The 16,151-nt window shown below is 35.4% G+C and overlaps 1 long non-coding RNA gene across 1 annotated transcript; it reads right to left on the reverse strand.

Annotated features, from left to right (window-relative positions):
* Positions 1 to 212: 212 nt before the first annotated feature.
* LOC135157882 (uncharacterized) lies at positions 213 to 9,980 on the reverse strand. The gene is made up of 3 exons (XR_010296793.1): positions 9,751 to 9,980; positions 1,133 to 1,184; positions 213 to 611 (listed from the first exon to the last, which is right to left on the reverse strand). It is a non-coding gene; the product is annotated as an uncharacterized LOC135157882 (long non-coding RNA).
* Between the last annotated feature and the right edge of the window lie 6,171 nt (positions 9,981 to 16,151).

Below are 16,151 nucleotides of genomic sequence, written 5' to 3' on the forward strand. Positions count from 1 at the left end.
AAACAATTTACAAAATAAAAGAATTGTAATCAATAATGTAAAAGTAGAATGAGTATTTTAATCGAGTGATAAAATAATAAATACGATGTACGAAAGAATTTTCAGGAAAAAAATGAAACTAATTATAGAACTTACGTAAAAATGAAATGAATTACTGAATAAACACACCAATAAATTATTAACCAAGAAACAAAAAACAAATTTACAAACAAAAATTAATAACGATCATAAATACCTTCTTTGCTGAAGCGCGTATGATGACAGAGGATATTATATTCATGGACTGGAAAGGACATCATGAAACGCTTGTTGAAGTAACTTTGCCCGAGGTAATTCCCAGAGGGCGGAAGAACGAAATTCAGAAGATGACGCACACCGTACCTCATCAGTATGTTTTGTACAGTGCTACTTCCGCACTTGTGCATTTTAAAGAAACCAATGTTGTTCCTCCTCTTGCATGAGGGGTTGGACTCCGCGTCGGGGCCGTCGACCTCCAGAATCCTGACTAAATTTTGCGTATCTTTTCTTTCTTCCTGGCTCAAAGCATTTTTAAATGGTAAATTTGGCTGCCATTGAACGGAGCTTGTGTTGTAAGAGTCTTGTCCAGAACCCTAAAGAGAGAAGAAAAAAAACAATCATTTATTTTAATATATCTGTACTGGGCAATATTTCATTAAGATTGTTATCAATCGCAAGTTACAGTAGATGTTCAAGTACAGTGAAACTGGTGTAATAATATAAAGACCACCAAATGGAGAAACATTCCTTTTGCATATTTCAATGGGGAACACAATTTAATGGCATTTATTTTAATACAATCAATTCAAACTTGAAAAGAGCAAGATGTAGACCTCTTCTTTAAAGCTCTTCTTTAACTCTTTGTGCGCTGGACCATGAACCCATCTGTACTGAATTATTTTCAGGGAGGGGAACAATGCATTGTTTGTTGAGTGTGAAATGCGAAGTTCGCACGGCACCGAGTGTGCATTGGTGCGAAGTACGCGTGGAAAGGGTTAAAGAATGTGAATGCTCATATTAAGGTATTGATTTTCACCTTTGAATACATGTATGCCAGAATTAGACTAACATGAAATTTTACCTTTTCGTTTTAATAATTGAATTAAAAACTCACCTCTTTCTGCCCAGAATCTCTCCATAATCGGGCTACATCAACCAATCCAGATCTGAAATAAGATACCGATAATAATAATGTAGATATTCAGAATAGCAAAAGAAAAACAACATTAAAGGTCAAGACCACCTAAGAAAAATGTGGATTTGAATCAATAGAGAAAGGTCAGACAAGCATAATGCTGAAAATCATTTTCAGCATTATGTTTGTCTGACTTTTCTCTATTGATTCAAAATGTCATGAAAATTGGATGTAAAATAAGAAAGCTATGAAATAAAACTTTCATTTATCTTTCACAAAACAGTTATAACTATATGCACAACTCAGTGACATGCAAATGAGAAAGTGGATGATGTTCCTCACTATTTCTTTTGTTTTTTATCATTTGAATTATGAAATATTTCATTTTCTTACAGATTTGACAACAAGGACCAACTGGACTGAATCATAAAATGTTAAACAATGGTAATTCCACATGTTCAGAGAGAAATAAAACTTTGTTTCACAGGAAAATAAGGAGAAAATTAGAATACAAAAGAAATAGTGAGTGATGTCATCAGTTCCCTCATTTGCATACCAACCAGGATGTGCATATAACTGTTTTGTGAAATTAAGCGAAACTTATTTATTCATTTATTTATTTACTTATCTAAAATTCATTTATTTATTTATTTATTCACACATATCTATTTACAATGCGCATACGCAGTAGTAAAATTACCATTTTCCATCTTGGCCCTGGTGCATAAAAAACATTATAACTTATTAAATAGTAAATTACAATGATAAGGTATAACAAGAGTGTCGCTAAGGCAAGCACATAATACGCCCGTCTGTAACACAGAAAATGGAGTTATTGGTCAAGCAAGAAAAGTGGAAGGTGGCGACTACACCTTTGACCTTCTGACCTCAAAATCAATAGAATTGCTAGGATCTATGCCAGTATCATACACACCAAATTATATTAGCCTACATGTAGGTTAAGTTCAACTAAAGTAAACACGTTAACAAGGACTTCAGAAGGTAAAGATGTAAACATGTCACTGTGATCTTGACCTTTGACCTTTTGACCTCAAAATCAATAGGCTTCCTGGGATCCAAGCTACATGTAGTATCATACACACCAAATTATATAAGCCTAGGTTAAGTTAAACTGAAGTTATCGCATTTACAAGGAGTTCAGAAGGGTAAGATAAAAATATGTCACTGTGACCTTGACCTTTGACCTTTTGTCCTCAAAATCAATAGGCTTCCTGGGATCCAAACTAGTATCATACACACCAAATTATATGAGCCTAGGTTAAGTCAAACTGAAGTTATCGCGTTTACAAGGAAAAGTTAACTAAAGACGGACGGACAGACGGACACCGAGCATGAAGCCATAAAAGTATAGGCAGGCGTAAAAAAAAGGGTAAGACATTATTTAATATCCAAGTAATTCAAAAGCATGGAAACATTATAGGTACTTTAAAACGATCGGTAAAAGAAATAAATTGGCCTATAATAACAGCACAGTTGTTTACATACACCCAGGAAATTCAAAGAAAAGTTGACACTTGCCAAACATCATAAAATTTACTGTATCTTTATATCAAATATTTGTGCTATCATGACAAATTTGATATCAAACAAATGAGCGTGTCATGCCCCTTCATCACATTGCTTTTTCATCAGGAGCTGAAAAATATTTAGGTGCCATTTTTTACAAAAAAATCTTTATATTTTAGACAAATTAAAAATAAAGACTTGATAATTTAAACATTTCATATTTGTGCTAGTTACTTCACAACACAAACATTTCAGATTACACTTTTTGTTCAGTGGTGACATATCATGAAAATGTAATATAAATCATACATTTGACATTTTTTATTTCTACGAATTATGAAACGATGTTTGAAAATGTAATAACGATACAATACATTTAGCATGCACATTACTTTTTTCTTCAAAGAAAATTCCATGTAAAATATATCTTAATCCCAACGGCATCCAAATTATGTTAAAGTGCTTTTTAATAATATGCTCTTTCATTTGATACCAAATTTGTCATGCCGGTAGTATTCATATTTCTGAAGATATTGTAAATTTTACGATGTTTGGCAAGCGAACACATTTCACTGAATTTCATGAGTGTATGTAAACTTTTGACCTTATCATTGCCAATTATAATTATATGTATAAAATATTGTAATGTAAATTACATATGTAAATAGTTCAGGAATTGGGTGATAATGACATGTAAAAGGGATGCTCCAGGCTGATGATATTCATATTTCAATAATAGTGTTTACACAGCAAAATGCTGAAAATTTGATCAAAATCGGATCACAAATAACAAAGTTATTGAATTTTAAAGATTTGCATTCTCCGGAGAAACAGTTCTAGGCATGTCTTCATGAATATTCATTAGGTGGGCTGATGATTTCATATTCCCACTTGTTCTTTTGTATTTTATCATATGGAATTAGGTTTAGGCAAAAATGTTCTACCACGAACTAAAACAATTTGATTGACAACTGATTGAAGTGCATTAGTTATTTATTGCTGAAACATATTTCATCATTTATAATGGAGACACATCATTTACACATGTATGAAAAAATGAAACAATTATTTCATATAAGAAAAGGGAATGTGGGGATGTGACATCATCAGCCCACCTAATGAATATTCATGACAAAGTGCATATAATATAACTTCTTTCACAAAATATTGCTAAACTTTAAAATTCAATAGGCCTTGCCCTATTAAACTTCCTTATTTGTTGTCCGATTTGATGAAATTTTCAGCATTTTGCTCTGTGAATTTTTACTGAGATATATTATCAGCCCAGAGCATCCCTATAATATATCCTTATCTTACTTCCTTATTTTACATCCGATTGTGATGAAATTTTCAGTGTTATGCTTGTTGGATTTGTCTCTGTTTATTCAAATCAATTTTTTTTGGGGGGGTGGACTTGTCCTTTTAGGAGGGGACATTTGTGGGCTGGCAAAGGAGACAATTGATTTTGACCCAATATCTTTAAAAAGTTGGCTTCATTTGTCGCAAACTGAATGGCTGAAACTGGGCTGGCAGACGTGATTTTTAAACATTAATTACAGTTATACAGGTTCATGTATATTGTCATTACTCCTTACCTGTACCCCAAAGTAATACAGAATGATACTATAACAACATCAATGAATTGAATGAAAAGGTTGAGCAGTTTGTTCTGCCAACCTTTATTGTGAACAAGTGGAACGCCTCTGGCAGTCTCGCCTGCATTACGCAATTTAATATAGCAGCAGTGCTAACTTTGAAAACTACTATAAAATAATCATTCACAAAAACATCATTCATATAATGACATACAGAGTAGGCATATGCCATATATGTAGGCTTTCACATCCTACCGTGCACCCATTTAACACCTGGATGGAGCGCAGAAAAGTGCGGATTGATGCCTTGGCAAAGGGCGCTAGGGTGCGGAGGGATTTGAACACACGACCCTCTGATCGCAAGGCAAGAGTCTGAACCGCTACACCACCATACATGTACTTCCACCAACTGTTGGTTACAAAACTAAACTGGATGCAAAATGGATCAAGATTTTTTTTAATCAACAGTTGATCAATTTATATTTGAACCAACCTCGAGTTGGTTACAAAAATTCTGAGATTGCATTTTATTATTCATCTAATCTTTCAGCGAATTATCTACATGTACGGTTGTATCCTGGTCATTTTATACACAAGTCCCTACACTGTATACAGACTGTCCTGGTATACCATATATATGACTAACATGTACAGTATACATGAATGTAGTAATGTAGATGTACATGTAATAGGGTTACGAACATGGCCACGAACCATTGTGCTTTCAACATGTAGACACCGTTCTCACTACCTTCCTAAAACTAGTTTACTGGAAACTAGTTTAACATGTAATGAGAACGGTGGAAGCGATCTTCCAAACCGGTTCAGAAAACCACCTCGCGATGTAGTTTTCAAGATCGCTTTGCCTCGTAAATTGGTTTTAGCGTAAGTGAGGTCACAACCGTTTTTCGGGAAGCGATCTTCGCACATTTCGAGTGCGCTATCCCACACACTGTGTGTAGAATGCCTACGCTGCGATTTCGAATTTCGCGCGAAACGTGTCACCCCCCAGAGAGCGTTCCCATAGCAACAAGATCGCTTTACGTAAAGTGGTTTTGAAAACCACTTTCGGGTGATCAAATGGAAATGCTAGCAAAGCGATCTTCCAAACTGGTTTCCTGAACCGGTTTCCAGTACGGTATTCTAGTTTTAGAAAGCGTAATGAGAACGGTGTCATACATGTACTTGGATTGGGGAAGCATATCCTGTCTGAAGGAGGTGGTACTATTTGCGGGTGAATCACCGTCCGAAATCTGCAGGCACAGACGTCAATTAAAGGGGAAGTTCAACCTGAAGAAAAGTTTGTTGTCAAAACAGCAGAAAAAATAATGAAAAAATATTGGCGAAGGTTTGAGGAATCCATTAAAGATAAAAGAAAGTTCTTAGAATTTTAAGTTCTGGATTTGTGACATCATAAACGAGCCCCTGCCCTACAGGTATGTTATGTAATATAAAATGCATGAATTTCAATTTTTTAATGGTTCCGGTGATTTTATTATTTTTGTTCTCACTTTTTAGAAATGGATATGAAATGATTTGTCTATTGATATACTGAAGGTACAGTAAAAACTGAGAAAATGACATTTCATTGATTTTTTTATAATAGGATATACATGTAGGTACATGTAAAGCTGCTCGCATATATGACATCACAAATAGAATATAATCAAAATTCTAATACTTTTTTTAATTTTTTGATGGATTTTTCTCAAACCTTCAGCAAATATTTTTAATTATTTTTTTTCTACTATTTTTACAATATACTTTTTGTCAGGGTGAACTTTCCCTTTGATCACAGATGCATCCCCGGTCTTCCAACTTTGTTTTCCAGACACCCAACAACCTTTTTGGAAAACGAAGGTCGAGGACCACGTGCCATGTTCATGCGACTGCGCGCGTTGGTCCCCGGTCTTTAGTCTTCAGTCTTTGTTTTCCAGTCATGCTACGGAATGGGCATACATGTATGTTGGCCCTATCGATATTATGATTATAATATTCTCACAATTTGATTTTCAATTTTCATTTACATACCTTACCGATCAAAATCCAGAATAGTGTCCAAATCTGGATTCAACAATTAACGAATAATCACTTTTATCTCTTGCAATCATACATGTACATGTACTGTAGCCAAATTTCTTTGCACACACAAAAAAACTTTGTTGTAATTAATGTAAATTGATATTTCATCATGAATAAGCTTGAACTTCAATCAGTTTTCACCAAATGAAAGATGAACAATAACTCTGTGTTTTTCCATGAACACAGAAACTACATCTGTGTCCCTGTTTCAGTAAACATGTTATGATATTACAAATATGCACAATTTCTGTAACAAGTTTACCATCAGCCAATCAGATTGAAGGATCTCAGTAGCTTTTAACGATTATTGTGATTTTTTTTTATCATAACAAGTTTTATGAATGGGGGCCCTGATATCTAAGCCAATAAAGCAGCTGTGGTTTCTTTTGTACTTCCATTTGAAATGGACAGCTGCTTGAATAAAAGAGCTGCCAATAATAGCAGCTCCAGTTTTGAGACGTAAAAATTGATTTTTACTTTGTGAGGTATAGAGGCCGTTCTCATTACGCTTTCTAAAACTAGTTTACTGGAAACCGATTCAGGAAACCACTTTGGAAGATCGCTTTGCTAGCGTTCCCACTTGATCACACGAAAGTGGTTTTCAAAATCACTTCACGTAAAGCGCTCTTGTTGCGATGGAAACGCTCTCAGTGGGGTGACACGTTTTGCGCGAAATTCGAAACCGCAGCATAAGCATTCTACACCTGTCGTGTGGAGTAGCGCGCTCAAAATGTGCGAAGATCGCTTCCCGAAGAACGGTTGTGTCCTCACTTACGCTAAAACCAGTTTAACGAGGCAAAGCGATCTTGAAAACTACATCGCGAGGTGGTTTTCCAAACTGGTTTGGAAGATCGCTTCCAAGACCGATTTGACCGTTCTCACTATGCGTTAAACTAGTTTCCACTAAACTAGTTTTAGGAACGTAGTGAGAACAGCCTCATAGACTGTATATTGTACATGGTTCACCTTCAGAAGCCCTTTTCAGTAATTTTGTGGCCAATACTGAAAGGTTGCAAAGGTTGCATTTCCTGACATTCTGACAAACGCATCATTTAGTAACTAATCGCTTCACCGAATTAAACCGAACTTGTCAAAAAAGTTATCTGCAGGCTGCATGTTGCTTGTGATTCAGTCATAAAGTACAAACAAAGTATTAAAGGTTTCCATGGAAAACTGAATTTTCTCTTTCATTTCCAGGAAAAGTCAAATTAATGAATGCAATAAGCTTGAATTATCTAAGTCACTGTATACATGTAGTTTGGGTTTATACATACGTGTACATGTATGTTTACAGTATTATTTATCTGCATACTTTTTTTTTAAAGGACATTCTTGACAATAATAATAATACATGTACATGAGAATTGTATAGTGCACTTTCCATCTTGATTTATGCTCAAGGCGCTTCAGAGCAGAACAACAACAAAAGCTATACACATGTCTGAATAATGTCTCTAAAAAAGCACTCTACATGTAAAACAGGTGTGTTTTCAGGTTGCCCTTGAAGGCAGTTGCCAAAGTCTGGCCTACCCTCCCCCCCCCCCCCCCGCAAGATTTATTTAATGGACAAGTCCGCCCCAACAAAAAGTTGATTTGAATAAAAAGAGAAAAATCCAACAAACATAACACTAAAAATTTCATCAAAATCGGGTGTAAAATAAGAAAGTCATGACATTTTAAAGTTTCGCTTAATTTCACAAGACAGTTATATGCACATCATGGTTGGTATGCAGATGGGAGACCGATGACGTCATCCACTCACTATTTCTTTTGTATTTTATTATATGAAATATAAAATATTCTAATTTTCTCCTCATTGCCAAGTGAAACAACTACATGTATTAATTCCTCACTTAACATGTGGAATTAGCATTGTTTAATACTATATGGTTCAGTCAAGTTGGTCCTTACTGTCAAATTTGTAAAAAATGAAATATTGTATTATTCAAACAATAAAAAACAAAAGAAATAGTGAGTAAGGGACATCATCGACTATCTCATTTGCATGTCACTCAGTTGTGTATACATATCACTGTTTTGTGAAAAATAATTGAAACTTTAAAATGTCATAACTTTCTTATTTTACATCCGATTTTGATGAAATGTTCAATGTTGTGCTAGTTTGATTTTTCTATATTTATTAAAATCAACATTTTTCTGGGGTGGACTTGACCTTTAAAGGTCAAATCCACCCCAGAAAAATGTTGACTTGACTTTTTAATAAAGTTTTGCTTATTTTTCCCAAAACAGTAAAATGCACAACTCAAATGAGACATTTGATGATGTCCCTCACTCACTATTTCTTTTGTTTTTATTGTTTGAATTATACAATATTTCATTTTTTATAGATTTTTAACAATAAGGACCAACTTGACTGAATCATATAATGCTCATGAATTCCACAAGCTCAGGGAGGAATTAATTGTTGTTTCACTTGACAATATTAAAGAAGAAAAATAGAATATTCCTTTATGTATTTCATATAATAAAATACAAAAGAAATAGTGAGTAGATGACATCATCAGTCTCCTCATTTGCATACCCACCAGGATGTGCATATAAGTTTTGTGAAATTAAGCAAAACTTCAAAATGTCATAACTTTCTTATTTTACATCCGATTTTGATGAAATTTTCAGTGTTATAATACTTTTGGATTTATTTGTTTTTAGTCTAATAACCTTTTTTGTGGGGTGGACTTGTCTTTTAAGGTTCAGGAAATCTTACACAATAGGGGAGCGTTTCAATGAGAAGTTACGTCAGTGACATTCATCCATAAACTTGCTCTCAGCCAATCAAATCAAAGGATTCACAGTAGTTTACCATGACAGTCAGTGCAAATCTGTGACTTATCTTTCATGAAATGCTCCCCTGGACAAGTTTACAAAGGCGAGGTCACTGTATGGACTCAACATTAATACTTGTCAATCAAATGTACTGAAATTGAGCTTTTCCTGGGAATGACTCGGACACCTGGCAGGATGTGCACATATTTACAAGTGAACAGGTACTCTGTACCTAAAAGTACATAGATGTGTATACATGTATGTACATGTACAGTATATAAACGTAGTACAGTACATTCATAGTGTTCTTTTTGAACCAGCAAACATGTAGGAAATAATTGAGGGCTCCCGAAGAAAAGCCCAAATCACCCTTAAAATTCCACCTAAATACATATTTTGGGGCGACCATTCTTTCTAGCATTACCTCAAGATCTGTCACAAACAATATTCAAGATTATTCAGAAAATCAACCTACATGTAACAGGTAGAATATTTGCTTTACTGAAAATTGCTTGACATTACCCCTAAAAAGTAGCCCTTATTAAAAATAGAAATAGTCAATAAAATTCTGCAATTGCTCCGATTTTAAAGAAAAAAATCATTTCCTACCATGCTTTGAAGTTGAACTATGATGTAGGACTTCCCTGAAAAAGTCTTGAAAGAAAACGACCATGTTGGCTCAAGTATTTTTTTAGTAAAAAATATAATATTCATGAGTATCCTACAGTGTATATTTTAACCAGATTTTAACCAGATTTTCTGCCACACGTCACCTGAAATTACAGTGTCTGTGAGACACCAAAATTAGTTTCCTGTTTCTGGTTATGAATGCTACACATGTATACTGTAATCTGATGCTGTGAAGATTTTTTTTTGTCTCATCAAGAATGACTAACATCCTCATAAAAGAGGAAGTCTTTTGTGCTTCATTTGACATCCTTTGTGTAGGCCTACATGTATAGCGTGTGTTAAACATGGTCAATGATCAACATAATAGTTGTGCATTCATCCATGTAAATCTTTCATGAGAGAAATTTCCAGGGACTCTGCCCCAGACACATTAAAGGGGAACGAAACCTTTGGAACAATTAGGCTTGTGTCGAAACAGAAAAATCAAAGAATAAGAACAAAGAAAGTTTGAGAAAAATCGGACAAATAATGAGAAAGTTATGATCATTTGAATAATTGCAATCATTAATGCTATGGAGATCCTCACATTGGCAATGCGACAAGGATGTGTGATGTCACTCACATGTGAACAACTTTCCCTTTGATGGACTATAAAATACCCTCAAAATGTCTCTTTTTGCTTTTTCTTATGGTGATACAAACTCTTTATCCATGATGTATTCTTTAAAAATCTGTATTACATGCCCTCCTACAGAAAGAACACATGATCTACTGATAGATGTGATAAAAGAGGCAATTTAAGTGAAATATATATACTAAAGTAATGGGGAGAGTTGTTCACAGGTGACATCACACATCTTTGTCACATTGCCAACTTGAGGATCTCCATAGCATTAGTGATCACAATATTCAAATGCTCACAACTTTTTCATTATTTGTCAGATTTTTTTCAAACTTTAGTTGATCTGTTTCTTTGATTTTTCTGTTTTCACGCAAGCTATCTTGTTCCAAAGGTTTCATTCTCCTTTAAAAGCGGGATATTCTCCCATCAAAACTTCCAAGCAAATGGAGGACAGTACATGTAGGTCAATGTGAATGCACAGTAGTCACAACATCACCAACAAAAGAACAATATCCTTGTTGTGGTTGTGGTCAGAGGACGCACCTTGTACATGTACGAGAAGAATGTAACATGGTCAATTATCAAAATAACGGTTATCCATTCATCCATTTAAGTATTTTATGAGAGAAATCTCCAGGGACTCCGCCCCAAATACATCAAAAGCGGGATATTCTCCCATCAAGACTTCCAAGCAAACGGAGGACAGTACAGGTAGGTCAATGTGAATGTACAGTACTAGTCACAACATCATCAACAAAAGAACAATATCCTTGTTGTGATTGTGGTCAGAGGACACATCTTGTACATGTACGAGAAGAATGTAACATTGTCAATTATAAATATAACGGTTATCCATTCATCCATTTAAATCTTTTATGAGAGATATTTCCAGGGACTCCACCCCAAACGCATCAAAAGCGGGATATTATCCCATCAAGACTTCAAAGCAAACGGAGGACAGTACAGGTAGGTCAATGTCACAACATCACAAACAAAAGAACAATATCTTTGTGGTAGTTGTGGTCAGAGGACGCATCTTGTACAGGAGAAGAGTGTAACAGGTCAATAATCAAAATAACGGTTATCCATTCATCCATTTAAATATTTTATGAGAGAAATTTCCAGGGACTCCACCCAAACACATTAAAAGCGGGATATTCTCCCATCAAGACTTCCAAGCAAACGGAGGACAGTACATGTAGCTCAATGTGAATGTATAGTAGTCACCACATCACCAACAAAAGTACAATATCCTTGTTGTGGTTGTGGTCAGAGGACGCATTGAGATCAATTCAAAGATTAGATAAAACACAGCAAAACAGATTCATTTATTTTACCCCCAAAAAAGGGAGAAACATATCAAAGGTGGTAGAAATTTGAACTACTGACACTGACATTTGATGGACTCATATTTTTTTCCAGACAAGGTACAGTAGTTAGGCAGACAATGTTGAAATACATATATTCAATTTTATACTTGCCAGACAGTATGCCTTGAACATTTTTTTAAATCAAGTCATTATAAATTTGATTCAGAATTTCAGATGTCACACATCTCCCTGATACAAAATATTAATCATTTCAAGTTTTCATTGAAAAAAATCAAATGTTTCCTTTGCAATTTCTTGGTAAATCAAATTGGAACCTGAAAATTGAATTTACTGTATATTATGTACATATGTAGCTCACCCATTGCAAGTGATATGCTTTATATTTGCACACTCACAACAGCAGATGGACCAAAATCAATGTGAAAATTGAACATTTTCTAGCTGAAGTATTTGTTTATATCCTCCAACAATGTCAGTGCTGTGACTCCTTTCTCATATGAAACCATATATACAATTGATCTGATTGCATCATGTGCGCTTGTGCTCTCCCCCTCTCTCTTTCTTTTTTCTTTGTTTCTTTTTTCTTCTCATTCTCATTATTATTAAAGGGGTACTCCGGGCTGAAAATAATATGATTTAAACAGATAAAGGAAAATCAGACACACAAATCACTGAAAATTTGATCAAAATCGGACAACAAATAACAAAGTTATGGCATTTTAAAGACTTGCATTATTCTGGTGAAAAAGTTCTAGGCATGTCTTCATGAATATTCAATGAGCAAATAGATGATGTCATATGCCCCCTTGTTATTTTGCATTTCATTAAACTGAAATTAGGTTTATTCAATTTTTTCTACCAAGAACTTAAAAAATTGGAATCGACAACTGATTTAGTGCATTAGATATTCATTGCTGCAACTTATTTCATTATAGAGGAGGCGCATTATTCACACATGTATGAAAAAATGAAACAATTATGATTTAATGTAATAAGAAAAAGGAAAGTGGGGATGTGACATCACCAGCCCACCTAATGAATATTCATGATGGGGTGCATATGTTCTATTTTCACAAAACAATGCTAAACTTAATTCAATAACTTTGTTATTTACTATCAGATATTGATGAAATTATAAGCATTTTGCTCTGTGAATGTTACTCTATTCATTTAGATATAAATATTCTTGGCCTGGAGTATCCTTTTAATCAAATAATATTATAATCATCATTATTATTATTCTTTTGTTATCTTTTTATTATTACTACAACTCATTAACTATTATTGTATTCAACAATTTGTATAGGCCAATCAGGGTGCTACATAAGCACTTGCCCGATTGCCCGGGGCAAGTAAAAGTTAGAGTCGGGCAAGTGTTTTGAAGTAAAGACCAAAACTACTTGCCAGAATTGGGCAAGCAAAATTCTCACGGTAGAATGACCACAATTAGGGTCAATATATGATATTGACCCTAATTTTGTCCACGGCAGGTAGATCAGTTCATGTCAAAAGAGAGAAAAAGGTCAATGGTTTATAAAACCACAAAACTTTCTTTTCAAGAGGTAAAACTTTTTTTAAAGGATTTTTTCGGGCAAGTAAAATAGATTTTGGGGCAAGTATATTCAAACTATTTGAATAATTTACTTGCCCGACTGGGCAACTGCTTCTAAAAAGTTATGTAGCACCCTGGGCCAATTAATACATTATAGTCATTCTCCTTCTCCTCTTCTAGCTTCTTCATTCCCCCCCCCCCCTTTATTGGATTTCCTCCTTACTGCTCTTTACATACATGTAGTGATGTACAGGTACGTATCTCTGTTGCATTTTCCCTCTATTCCCTTTCCTCTCTCCCTCCCCACCCCCCCCCCCCTTTCTTAAACATGCTCGAAGATCGTAGAGGAGGAAAAGGGAAATTTTACCCGTTGAACATCCACCGCTTTACAATGACACATAGACCTATCATCATGTGACTGAGATGATTGACCAAACATAAGACTTGATGTGTTCAATTTCACTATTAATTAACCTTGGCTGGGAAATTTCAAATAATGTAGTAGACTGCTCTAGACCTATCTGGTCTACAGATATAGTAATTGCTGTGCAGCCTTTTTACGATAACATTTCATAACACTGTTGACAAACCTGTGTGTGAGAAGAGGCTGCCTTTGACTTTATTACACTATAATATCTGCATCCTATACATTTATTATTACAATGCTCTTTCCTCTTTCTTGATCATTCTATTAAAAACAAAGCTGTACGGTATTGGAGCTCTGTGGATAAAAGCTAGTAACTGAACTTAAGTTTAACCTACACATACAAAACAAATAGATCTGGATCTACAAGTATAACTAAGACAATGGATACATCGACTATTAGAATACCCAGTTGTTGTGTGTCCCGACAGGTTGTGTGTCCGGACGATCAATTTTAGAAAGTCATTTGGAAAAATTTACAAGCAAAGTTTGAGCAATTTTTAGCACAAAATGTTAGGCAATATTATAGAGAACAAAGTAGAAGATGACTACAAATATTGAATTCATATTCTTAGTGTAATCCAAAGACAAAAAAGAAGGCTTCAAAAATATGGTGTCCGGACACGTCCAACCCCCGGACCCCCATCCTACAAAATTTGTATACAGACAGACATGTCATTGAGCATAAAAATTTAACCACTAGATCTATACCTTTCGTACCAGGCTTTTTAAAGGGTAAACTACACTGTCACTGATCTGATTAGACAACGGGCAAAAACTTAGAAAAAGGAAGCAAAAGATCAAGCAATCAAACTGACAAAAAATACCGAGTCAATTGCCCGCATCCTTCCCGTGCATTGGCCTTCAATTCCCCCATTCAACAGGCCGGGAAGCTAATGCGTACATGTACCGGTACATTCGTCACAGCATCTGCAATACCCTGCATACACAATTCACTCTCACTTACTTTTGCGAATTCAGGATACCCGTATATTCCTTACTGATTCCGTGAAGAACAAGAAGAGCTATAACAGATACAAACACAATCAACGTCACGACGACCCTCCTAGGAACCATGTTCGACATTTAGTTTCAAAATATTAAACAAAAATCATGGTAAAATATCGTCATGAAGGAACGAGTTCCGATATGTCTTGAAGACGTGGACGCCACATCGCATCTGTACAATCGGCCGGCTGCGCTGCATGCAATGCACTGTTATACAAATAATGCATGCAGCCGAGTGCGTTAGTGGAAATGCAGAGCACGCGAGGTTTCTTTAGATAGGAGTCGCACTGTGCACGAGCCGCTTGCGGCGAGTGCCCAGTGTGCTCCATCTGAAGAAACCGAGCTTTCTCTGCATTTACTTTTACGCACGACAGAGCAAGTGCATTATTTGTTTTATAAAATAGCAACACAGAAACAATTTTTTAAAAGTTACAGTACAGTTTTGTTGGACTTCTACCGCACTGGTTTGCTCGAGCGTGCAATGTCAATTTTCGTTGCACACCTTTTGCACTACCGTGCAGTGCACAAAAAAAGTTGGATGTCATGTGACGCGTATTGACCAATCGCGATGCTTGAAATAATACAGCTATTTTATAATATCGCATATCGATCTTGAGTGAGTTTACGTTTACGTTTAACGCGCGTACGGTGTGTACGGTGTACGCATCGACCGCCGCGGGCGCACCTGCCGTACATATTGTGCGAGCTTTCCGACGGCGCGTTAGATCGACGTGTGCTTCAATTTCGGAGTGTCTTTGTGATTTATTTTATATGTTTGTCATTTTGCCTCCGACGAAGACAGATTCTGCTAGGATCGAAAGCTTAGGCCCCTTTTGACTTCCTTATTTTCATTTTGTCAGCAAACTTTTTAAAAAAGCACACGCGGGCCGCAATATCCACCCCAGAATGATGGAAAAATGAATCAATCAATCATTATAATCAATCAATCAAGTAATCGATTGGATGGATGGATGGATGGATGGATAAATGGAGGGAGGAATGGATGGGTGGGTGGATGGATATCCGAGGGTGGACGGACGGATGATGGATGGACCGGGATGGATGGATGCCTGTTTCTTTAATCTTGTTAACCATAATGAGAAATGAATAATGGATGGATGGATCTGGGGGTGGATGAATGAATGAATGGATGGATGGATGGATAATAACATTATGAATGGATGAATAAATAATGAAGGATTGATTGAATGAATGAATGAATGAATGAATGAATGAATGAATGAATGAATGAATGAATGAATGAATGAATGAATGAATGAATGAATGAATGAATGAATAAATAAATGAATGAATGAATGAATAAATGAATGAATGAATGAATGAGTGAATGAATGGATGAATGAATATTTTTCACAAATCCTATAGGGGGTATCTGATCGACCCTATATTCTAAAAAAGGAATGGTGAAAATGTACGTGTGTC

Source organism: Lytechinus pictus, unplaced genomic scaffold (assembly GCF_037042905.1).
Source record: "Lytechinus pictus isolate F3 Inbred unplaced genomic scaffold, Lp3.0 scaffold_20, whole genome shotgun sequence".
NCBI lineage: Eukaryota > Metazoa > Echinodermata > Echinoidea > Temnopleuroida > Toxopneustidae > Lytechinus > Lytechinus pictus.